Source organism: Pocillopora verrucosa, chromosome 13 (genome assembly GCF_036669915.1).
Source record: "Pocillopora verrucosa isolate sample1 chromosome 13, ASM3666991v2, whole genome shotgun sequence".
Classification (NCBI taxonomy): Eukaryota; Metazoa; Cnidaria; class Anthozoa; order Scleractinia; family Pocilloporidae; genus Pocillopora; species Pocillopora verrucosa.
Genome location: NC_089324.1, coordinates 12157949 through 12168418, shown reverse-complemented (window position 1 = coordinate 12168418; position 10470 = coordinate 12157949). Strand labels below are relative to the sequence as shown.

The 10470-nt window shown below is 35.0% G+C and overlaps 1 long non-coding RNA gene across 1 annotated transcript; it reads right to left on the bottom strand.

Annotated features, from left to right (window-relative positions):
- Positions 1-232: 232 nt before the first annotated feature.
- On the bottom strand, positions 233-6066 carry LOC131792594 (uncharacterized). Its single transcript, XR_009340859.2, has 3 exons — positions 5952-6066; positions 2758-2891; positions 233-840 (listed from the first exon to the last, which is right to left on the bottom strand). It is a non-coding gene; the product is annotated as an uncharacterized lncRNA (long non-coding RNA).
- Between the last annotated feature and the right edge of the window lie 4404 nt (positions 6067-10470).

Sequence of the window (10470 nt, the reverse complement as noted above, 5' to 3'; positions counted from 1 at the left end):
CGTACCCAGATCCTACCGTGAAACTATAACTGAAATGTACGTACTACCGTTTGGCTGTGGAAGTCTGGGTACAAGACTAGTCTTTGCTAACAGAGTATACATGGAGGACTAAAGAAAATCTATCCGGATTCCGGATAGATAATGATCAGTTCCCTAGTTGAAGTGAAAATCTTTAAGTGAAAACCCCCTCGGCATCGATCGCTTACACTTTATCATCAATGAAGAACGAGGATAAATTTGATAATTGTTTTATTTGAATACCTCAACCAGCAATCAGGTCGTTGAGACGCAATCAAGCCTTAATTTACTCATAATCAGCTTAAGATGGTCAGTACCTTACGCTGCATGCGTTAAATTGGAAATTTCAACATTACCATACTTGAAAACGAACAATCTACCCAATAATGTGTTCCAAATATTGTTAGTTTCATGTTCCCTATACGTTCCTGGTTTTATTTCCTCTGTATGGTTTTACTCAAAGTCAGCTAGCTTTTGTGTCCTTTTTCCTACGCTCAATAGCATCTTGAACACACGCAGGCTGCCGCGTCCTTTATTTTCTCCACAGTTCCATCGTTGCACTCTCTATCCCGTTCTAGGAATCCTTCAGCTCTACAACACGTGCAAACTGTTCGGTCCCATGAACTCATTGTAATTCTACTTAAAGACCTGCACGTTCCGCGGCATACATGAACGTCCTCAACAGACTGTCCACCACAAACCCGTTTTGTCTCTTTTTCTTTCTCACACGTCACCCCCATATCCGCCCAGTAGTCTTTAGCGCATGTCTCGTAATTTAACATCAACATGGCGATCGTGATGTAAACTAAATTTCTCGTCATGCTGCAAAAAGAGGACAGAAAAGAGATCAAAACTTGACAACTTGTTTTTATTCTACGCTAAATAGAGGATTTCAACGCACAGTTAAATCATTCTAAGATTTATTTTGGGAGGGAACAGATAAATTCAAAGGCGGGTCCAGAACGTTTTGATAGGAGGTGAAGGGAAACTTTGATTTAGAAAACATGTAGTTATTTCTTAAACCGGAATCAAAATAAGCAAGGAAAAATTTCAAATAAATTTTCAATTTCTTAAGTTGAGTATTAAAATGTGATCTCGCCAGAAAAAGAATCATGGTTTCAGACAAGCTTTAAAAAGTGCCCACAGACCAAATAGGCGTGGGGGTGGTGGGGTGGTGGGGAAAGGGTGGAAGGAGAAAAGAGGTTGTTCGGAGCCCTCAGATTCCCTAACCCTAAATCCGCCAATGAGAAGCCACCCAAGTTCTTTCAAAACTTCGTAATGCGGTCACATGTATCATTTGAACTGTCAATCACCAAGATTGAGTTGCGCGGCACATTTTACAATTAATTTAATCAGTAATGCATTAGAAGAGTGATTAGTGGGAGAAATTGTATTTCACACTCCGATTTTCGTTATTGATATTGCAGCAAACTTCTCAGAATTTAGAAGATTTCGTTACTGACAACATGAAACTTAAGATTAATTTGTAATGAACGAATAGCCAGCTCAGTTGAAAGAAGCACCCAGATAGTATATTAGAGGCCTGGGTTCGAATTTGATTTCTTTTCTGCAATTGCTAAAATTGCAGTCCTCCTTTCTTATCTCGATTTAATTTTTTTATTCAATCGAAATTTCATTTCATTTAGGTAAAGTAAATAATACGCTTTATGGTGTAACATGAAAGGAAATAAGTATCTTAAGTAAATTCTCTTGAAAAAAAGTTTTAAAAACTTCATATGTTTCTTTTGATGAATATCCTGAGGGTTAAAATGAAATAAGCTTCACGGCGTTGGTTAAAACAACACAAGAGATAATTTTTCTGTTTTTTATCTCTCGCCCGAAAAAACAACAACAGCTCCAATGGGTTTTTTTTTTTCTGCAATCATAGCTAAGAGTTAATTTTTGCTCAGCTTGATAGCAAAATATTTTTCTTAAGCAGAGAATGTTGGCTTTATGTAGAAGAGATTGTTTGGTGAGTATTCTGCATTCGTTATTGTTGCACGTGTGATTGCTCAAATTTTACGATAATTTAAAAACGCTATCGATTAATTAAGAGAGTTAGCTCAAGCTGAATCGTGTAAAAACCATGTCTCTCCGAGTCGAATATTTATCTAAAATAATTTACGGTAAACAAAGATATAACGTTATTACAATTCAATAAAGATATATTGTAAAATTAGAAACAGTTTATTAATTATTTATATGACTGCGTTTTGAATTCATCACCAATTGATCAGGACTTATGTTTTTAATTGAAAGGATAAAATTTATTGAGATTAAAGTCTACTAATTTTAAACAAACTGATATTTTGGGATACGATGAAATCAGTTGATCACAGATGTTGAAAAAAAACATTAAGAAAAAGATAGGTAAAAATCATAATTCTTTGTTTCTAGTTTCAGAATGTTGCTCAAAAAGTGTCACAACTGGTGTTCAATCTAAATTTTGTACAACTCAATATTTATCAACATTTAGGTGATATATCTTGCCTTCTCTAAAGAAAGTCTTACCAACGAGGATTTTATTATTTCATCGTAAAAACTACGAAAAATGTTGAATGAAGATGGCATGAACATGGTTCATGATCTATTGCTGTCTTCATAAGCAACTAAAATAGAAATGCTGTTATTTGACTTAAAAAGGTTTTAAAACGAAAAATCGATTTTTTTCAAAAAATGTCATATTCAAAGTGACAGTTGTAGAGCTTTGTGTACAATCGCAAATGGTTTTAGTCTTACCTTGGTTAGGACGTCTTCGAGTTCTTTGAGCAACTGTTTCAGATGACTTCACTCTTTCGGATTTATTCCCAAGCTATCTGTTTACGTGAATGACGCGTCTGACACAAGGAAAAGCCCTATGTGAACTCTGGCGTCTGTTGAAAGAGAAAATTTATTATTTGAATGACGTGTTTGCGCTACGTCGGAAGAAGCAGATGAAATGAAATGATGATCAAAAGGGGGAGGCTAGTATGTTTCACAATGAAGCGGAAACTGAATTAATGAGATCAGTTAAGAATTACAATTTAATTTAGGTGAAATGGGGAGATGCTTTGTTAAAGAAAAGCGTGGGTTTCTGCCGTCAGAGGCGATCAGGGGTTGAGGGCACGGCGTGTCTTATCAGGGTACTTACAAAGCGGGCGAAAATTTACACATGAATAGCACGTGCGAGTACACGTTTGGCTTTGTTTTCCGAGAGTGTGCAGCTTTGGAAAAATAAAAGCTTTTATAATCAGTGGGAGAAAGACATCTCTTACTAAATGCCGTCAAAATTAGCGCCGGATAATCGCTTTTCTCAATAGGCCGCGTCTCTGGTCATTTGACACTTTTTGGAATGGGTAAACAATGGCAAGAAACCATCTTAATAAAAATTAAATTAAAAACTCATCAACTTCAACTAGAGAAGTGCGAAACAGGTGAATACAGTAAACTGTAAGCTGCTTTTTCATGTGAAACCCGGTTTCGCAATCTTTCTTAAATACTTGTCCTTATTCCTCAAAGCAAGAGAGATCAGTATCCAACAATTTTCTTCACAAAATTTAATAATTGATGCAGTATTGTGCAACGTTTGAAATTCAACGCTAGGAAACTGAATGAAACGGGACTTACAAAAGAAAATTTGACCGAGATGTCCGAAAGTTCATCAAAATTTGCAAAGATTACTCCCGTCTCAAGGATTCGGACAATCAGTAGTGACTTAAAGCCACAAGATATAAGGCATGAGAAACGTTTTACGTGATGTTTTCGATAGAAAAAAACAGCCGCGCAGAAAGTACGCACAACTCGTCAGTTAACCATTTGTTCGAACTCACAAACAACTCAATCAATTTTCAATTGAGCTCAAGTTAATTACTTCTTGTAAACTTAAAGACTACCTGAACAAAGTTGTCCGATATCGCCAAAGTTTCGCCCTTTTCCGGATTTTGATTCATATAGAAAACAAACAGGGGCATTTTTATTAAACAAAAGATAAAACTAAATAAAGTGCATTTACATCAAAAAAGCTTCGACGTAAACACCTGTTTTACAACAAAATGTAATTTATATCGCGAACATCCTTCTCACAAAGTTGTAAAACGGTATTTCGTGAATGAGAGATCTCTACTGAAGCCGCAGAATCTGAGTATTACCTAAACAAGTAAGTAATTCCTATTTCAAAGTAACAAACTCGCGACTGTTTCTCTTTTATCTATGGAAATAATCTACATGAAATGGCAACACCTGACTCTGGTTTTTAGCGTTGTATTAATTTACTTGATCCTCGGGACGCGTTAAAGCTATTAATCCAAAATACTCTCGACGCATCACGCTTCTCTAGAGCTATTTTTCAGTTTATAAGATTCACACAAACGAATATTCAACATTTCTACATTTTACAATTTAAATCACTTTCTCGGAATTTACTTCGACGTGTTTTCTGATCGATTATAGTTGTTCATTATATGTTTTGGCGCAATTTTTTTTTTCAAAATTAGAAACATTTTTCAACAGGAAAGCGTCATATCCCCTTAAAATCATTTATTTTACGAATTCTGTAAAGGAACAAACATGAAAAAATTATTGAGTTACCGGTGTTTTATTTTCTGTCTGTCTATGGTTGTACTAGAATCATGACGAATATATCACACAAGATTACTTGTCAAATTCATTTCGTTTCTGTCATTTATTTGAGTTGCGTAGGACTGTCTCAGTTTCAATAGGATAATAAACTAAGTTCTCTATCGAAAACATCTCTGATCGTTCTTTGCGTGGTGACAATGAAAGATTGAAACTAAATCATAAAGCTATGTATAACACGCCAACCTATTCAATTGATTTAGAATCTTATAACTTTATTTCTATTACTGGATTCTCTAAATCTGATCACAAATATTTCTAAGAACGGATTTAAGATTATGCAAAGTTTTCACCGAAAGAATTTATGAAAAAGATTTATTCAGTGATGAATTTTCTTGGATCATTGTTAAATCAATCTAAGGAAGTTATAACTTATTCTTGTATGCAGCTAAAATACATAAAAAACCAAATGTATTTGAACGATTCGTTTCACAAAGTAGAGATCTTAGCATGTGAATTTCCAGTTAAAACAGTTACACTTACACATAGGACAGTCTCTCAAAAAAATTTCGTTTTAGTCAAGAAATGCCATCGAATTTGTGAAACATCTATATTAAAATCAGCCCACATAGAATATCCAGACAAACAAACAAACACAAACACAGAACTACCTATTTGCTACGAAATCGTTGAATTAAGTTTGAATAAGGTTTAAATTTTGATCAATTTGAAAGTTTCTGTTTAAAATGATTTTAAACTTTTAAAACAAGATAAACAATAAACAAAAATTTTGCAACAAATGATAGTTTTTTCTCCTTTCGAAAACTGTATCAGGATTTAAAAGTATGTCAACAACTGAAAGATCAAGTATCAGAAATATGATCTTTTCCTTCGTATGCCAAAACGGGAGATGTTCTTTTTCAAAAATATCTTACACAGAAACATCATTCAAGATTTACCGACAAGCAAAATGACATGAAAGATAAACATTCACCAAGGTAGAAAATTCTCCCATGTAGACTACTTTTATTATCTAGAAGTTTTCTACTATTGTTACGTGGTAAAAAAAATCAGTTTAAATCATATGTCCGTGTGAGTTTCTTTTTTCTGAATTGAAACTCATTGCATCAATAGATACAGAAAATAAGTTATATTTTAAAAACAAAATTCAAACGCCGTCTATGTTACTTTCCGTAGGGAATCGAAAAATAATACTTGACATGTTCATTGTGATGTAGTTCCTTTCAGCTTTCTTTTATGTCTGACTTGCTTGAAAAATAAGACAAGTAATTAAAACTACAATTGACAAAGTCTGAAGCGCTGTCGGTTGAGTGAAACTGCTTCAGAGAATGACTAAATGTTGGGGTTTATACACCTACCTTGGAGGAAAGTGTTAGTTTGCTCGGTTTAACTGAACAAAGACTGAAAAAGAAAGCGTAATGTGGCATGGATTTTTTTCTTTATCGTATCATTACCAAGAGAGCCTAATTTCTCAACATGCCGGAAGCGAATCGCAATCACAGTGACGTTTGTTGCACAAGATGTGAAATAAATTAACGAGATAAGATCTATTTCAATTAAAAGCTTCCTCATTCGGTCAGCACATTAAGGTTTTTTGTTCCGGGAAAGTAATGTGCCGCTGGGATTAAATGCGAGGCAAATGAAAAGCCCAATTATAAGTTGTTGTTTCGAGTTTCCATTGGTATTACACTGTGGCTGCCTTCGTGTGCCTGACCATTTTACACTGAAGATGTTTCCAAGCCTTCTCTAAATTAAGCCGTTGTTGGTATTCGTCAAAAGCTACTCCAACCGTCTTCTAAAAAAAAAAAACAGGTACAATATATCTTTTGACAGCAAAAATAATTCTCCTTCAAATGATAGCTATGAATATGCCCAGTCGCATCGAATCCGGCCAATTTGTAGAGGTGGCAATCATTGTGCACAGGAAAAAAAACCATATGCCAAGAGCAATGGAATATAAATTAGATTTCCATTATTTAGACAAAATTTCTTACGATGTAGCCAGAGGGAAAGATAGATAAGTAACTAACGACTAAACATAGTAAAAAGCCATTTTTAAGGGCGAAGAAACTGTATCACTGGTTGGCCTTGCTGAATTTTCTTCGTGTATATTCCTTAGACAGAGAAAATGTTTTCCGCAAAACTGATTGTTTCATCACTGAAGAAACGTTTAGACAATGTTTTTGCCACAAAGTTTTAAGGACGGCCGTGGATTAAATTTTGGTTTTCCATTAGAAACTGATGACATGAATAAATGCTGAGATCACTATCATAGTTTGACAAAGAGACACAGTTTTCTCAAATAGGGAAAAACTGTTATAGGTTGGACTTAACAAAAATATTCTGAAATTTTATGAGAAAAGAAAAGTTTGTCGTTTTCTAAGTTTATATTTTTTTGAGAATGTATATTTGTTAAAAGTAAATTTCTTATCAAACCACTGAAAAATCAATAAACTCCCCTATACCTTTTTAAAACCGTTCGTATCCAGCACGGGAAGGAAAGAGTGAAAAAAGAGATAAGAATTATTAGCTTTCAAACAGAACATCGGTGTGAAAGTCAATGAACAGGAATGGCATAATCTAGGTTTAATTTTATCTTTCATTATCAAGATGACATAATCAATATATGGCTTATCCTTTTAAGACCCTTTAAGTACTTATCGGTGAACATAATCCTCCTCTTCAACTAACCACAGGGATTAAAAATCACTCTGTAACCTCAGTTTTCGCGTCGAGATGAAATTGAACTCGTACATCATGGACAAAAAGAGGCAAACTCCCAAACTGAAACCCACTCATTTTCGTTTTTCGTTTATTTACTACATTGTAATAGATGGTTGTTGCAACACTTTAGATTTATGTTTTCAGAAAATGTATTTTTTTCTTTCGTCGACTCTGTCTTTCTGTTTCTCTTAAAAGTTATTGTCGATCTTTGGCCTGTCATTGTGGTTAAAGAAATAGCAAATACTGCCTGCTCACCCAGTATTGAAGCAAAAACTTCAAAAACATTGTAGAGGAACTAATCATCGAGAATACGTTTGCCGTTGGTCATTTAGAGTTTTGAAAAACCTTTTAAAGATAAGGAAATACCTCAGATTGATTTTCCCTCAGTTCATCACATTACCATATGCTTTTCAAAACGTTCCATAAATTTTGTTCATCTTTACAATGACAATGACGCACGTAAAATTCGCAGATATACTGAAAGCTTCGCGAAAAAACATTTGTTATTTCTTTCCGTGGGAGGGAATTTTTTTCCGAAATATGTGTATACGATTTTAGAGTCCCTGATATTTTCGGTCTCATCTCAACAACAGGTACAAAATTTTTCTTTTTGCAAGAAAAGTGATTTTATAAAATGTTGCTGTTAAGCATTTTCACAACAAAAAAATTTGCACTACGTTCCCGGAACAATAAAAAATTTAAGCCTTTTTCAAACAGTCTTGGACAACTTCCTCCTCAAAAAACTACAGCCAAAATTCCCTTTCGTCTTGAAAACCAGAAGACGACTTAGTTCCATTATTTAAATCAAATTCCATTCTCTGTGACCTGTTCTACGTGTGAGTCGACCATAACTTCATATTTGTTTCTTGTAGACCAACAGAAACATGACCTCGAAGACACTTCTCCCTCAAGCTTTCATCCTATTAGTCCTGGTCACGAGTCACGTGTGGGCTGCAAAGTATTATGGGACGCACAAAGAGGTGTGCAAACCGTGGTCGTTCAACGTAGACGTAAGAGTCGAAGGCTGCCAAACTAGGACAGTTCTTCTGAACCAATGTGCAGGAACCTGTTTCACGGAGCATTCATTTTCCGGCAAAAGCTGTAAATGTTGCAAACCTGTAAAGAAAAGCGCTGTAAAAGTTCCACTACTCTGCAAGGACAACCAGTCTGAAAGTCCTTACCGATATAATCATTCAATGGAACAACATGAAGAGTGCAGTTGTTTGCAATGTTAAGAGCATTAAATGATAGGAGAGATTAACAATACACGTTCTGCCTTGGAACCTGTTTACTGCGTTTATGAAAAATTATTGCTAACTGCTTAACCCTATACCACCACTACTACTACTGATAATAATAATAATAATAATAATAATAATAATAATAATAATAACAATAGTAATAGAGCATTTTTGACAAGCGTCGTAATTCCAAACCGAGAGAATCACAACGGCCAATCAGAATAAAGGAGAATATCTTTAAGAGCCAATGAGAACTCACAATAAAAACAAGTACACCGCCTAAAGCGCGGGAAAGCGCGGGCGACCAAGTCGCGATTAGTTTTGTATCTGATTGCTTGAGAGAGTGGCACGAGTTTTCTGGACTAATCACAGAACGAAGCAATGCAATCCCGAATTACTTTCGACCCTTAGTTGAAAATTTCTTGAATAATAATAATAATAATAATAATAATAATAATAATAATAATAATAAGAGGAATTTAGCAGTGGACAAAGTGGCTCCTTTTGCCCACTGTTTCCAGGTCAAATTGAAATTTTGAAAGTTGGATTTTGTTTGTTGTTACTTGTTTTTCTCTCAGTTGTAACCAATTGGTGATTTCTCCCCGCGATGTCAATACATTGCCACGCAATGAAGTGACGAGAGTAAAGAAAACTACTATCTATAATCTACGATAAACTTTGATCTGAGACAAGATTTTCAGCAAGTGTCTTTGATGACTGTCCAAGGAACTTCTTTTGGGATCCTGGAAGTTTACGAGTTGAGCAAACCAAGACCTACAATTCTAGGAGAGAAAAAAAACAAAGATAAAGCACAACAAGAGTAATTCAAAACAAAATCAAATAACAAAAATTATTTTTTCTCAGAGGGCTTGGTAACGAATCCTGCAATCTGATTGGTTCTTTGCGCGGTCCGCATTTTCCGATCTCTGCCCACGGGCAACGATAACGCTTTTGTGAGTCGTCGAGTACATCCCTTACCTTCGCTGCCATTTTTCATAACTATATCTCGTTTTTCCGGCTGGGCAGTATTTTTAAGCAAAGACATCGGTCACCACCTCAAGCCGATAAATAACTTATTAATCCTCTGTTTTCTCTCTCTCAAATCACTTTGGTTGACAGAAAAATATTGGCTATGAAATGAATTTGTGTACGCAAAAGAGTCATTAAATTGGTTGACAAGCTGCCTAAAACCCGTCTGTAATTAATTCTAATCCTTCACAAAAAGTACCTGGAAAGTTAAAACGTGAGGTATTTTATTAAAGTTGAATTAATCGATGGAACTTTCATTCATTTAATATCTGGATTCTCTCAAACAATTTGTTCGTAGCGAAAGGGCGAGCGAAGTAAGTTTTCAGTTCTACAACAAATGTACGCTTTCGGTGAGTCTTCCCAAGTCCGTTCAGTTTGGATATTTGTACCGTAAATTGCACAACAGAAACTGAAGGAATTGAATGAGAAAAAGCTACATTAAATCCCCTTGTGTCTCGTTAAAGCGTCTTATTCGAATTTAGTTTTTGTGGAGGAAAGACCGGATTTACACACGCCATTGCAGTAAACAAACGAGCGAACTCTCACAACTTCAAAATAAAAAAAATGAATTTACTTACAATTCCTTTCCTTGCCATTCACTTACTAAACAGAGGTAAATCTTCATACATTAATTAATCGTCGATGAGAGTGAATAATACTTTCCGTAAGATCGTTGACAGCTTTTGAAGAAATCATTGTCGTGACAGTCCTTACCAAACTAGTTCGCTGTTTTTTTCAAAAGTATACTAGTGTTAATCTCTCTTACGCCCTCTCTTATTGACAGGTGTCAGATTGTGACAGATACTTATAAAAATAATGTTCCAAAGTTTGATGGAAGCCTTCTAAATCACCTTTATCGTTACGCAAATAAAAATGTTTCGGT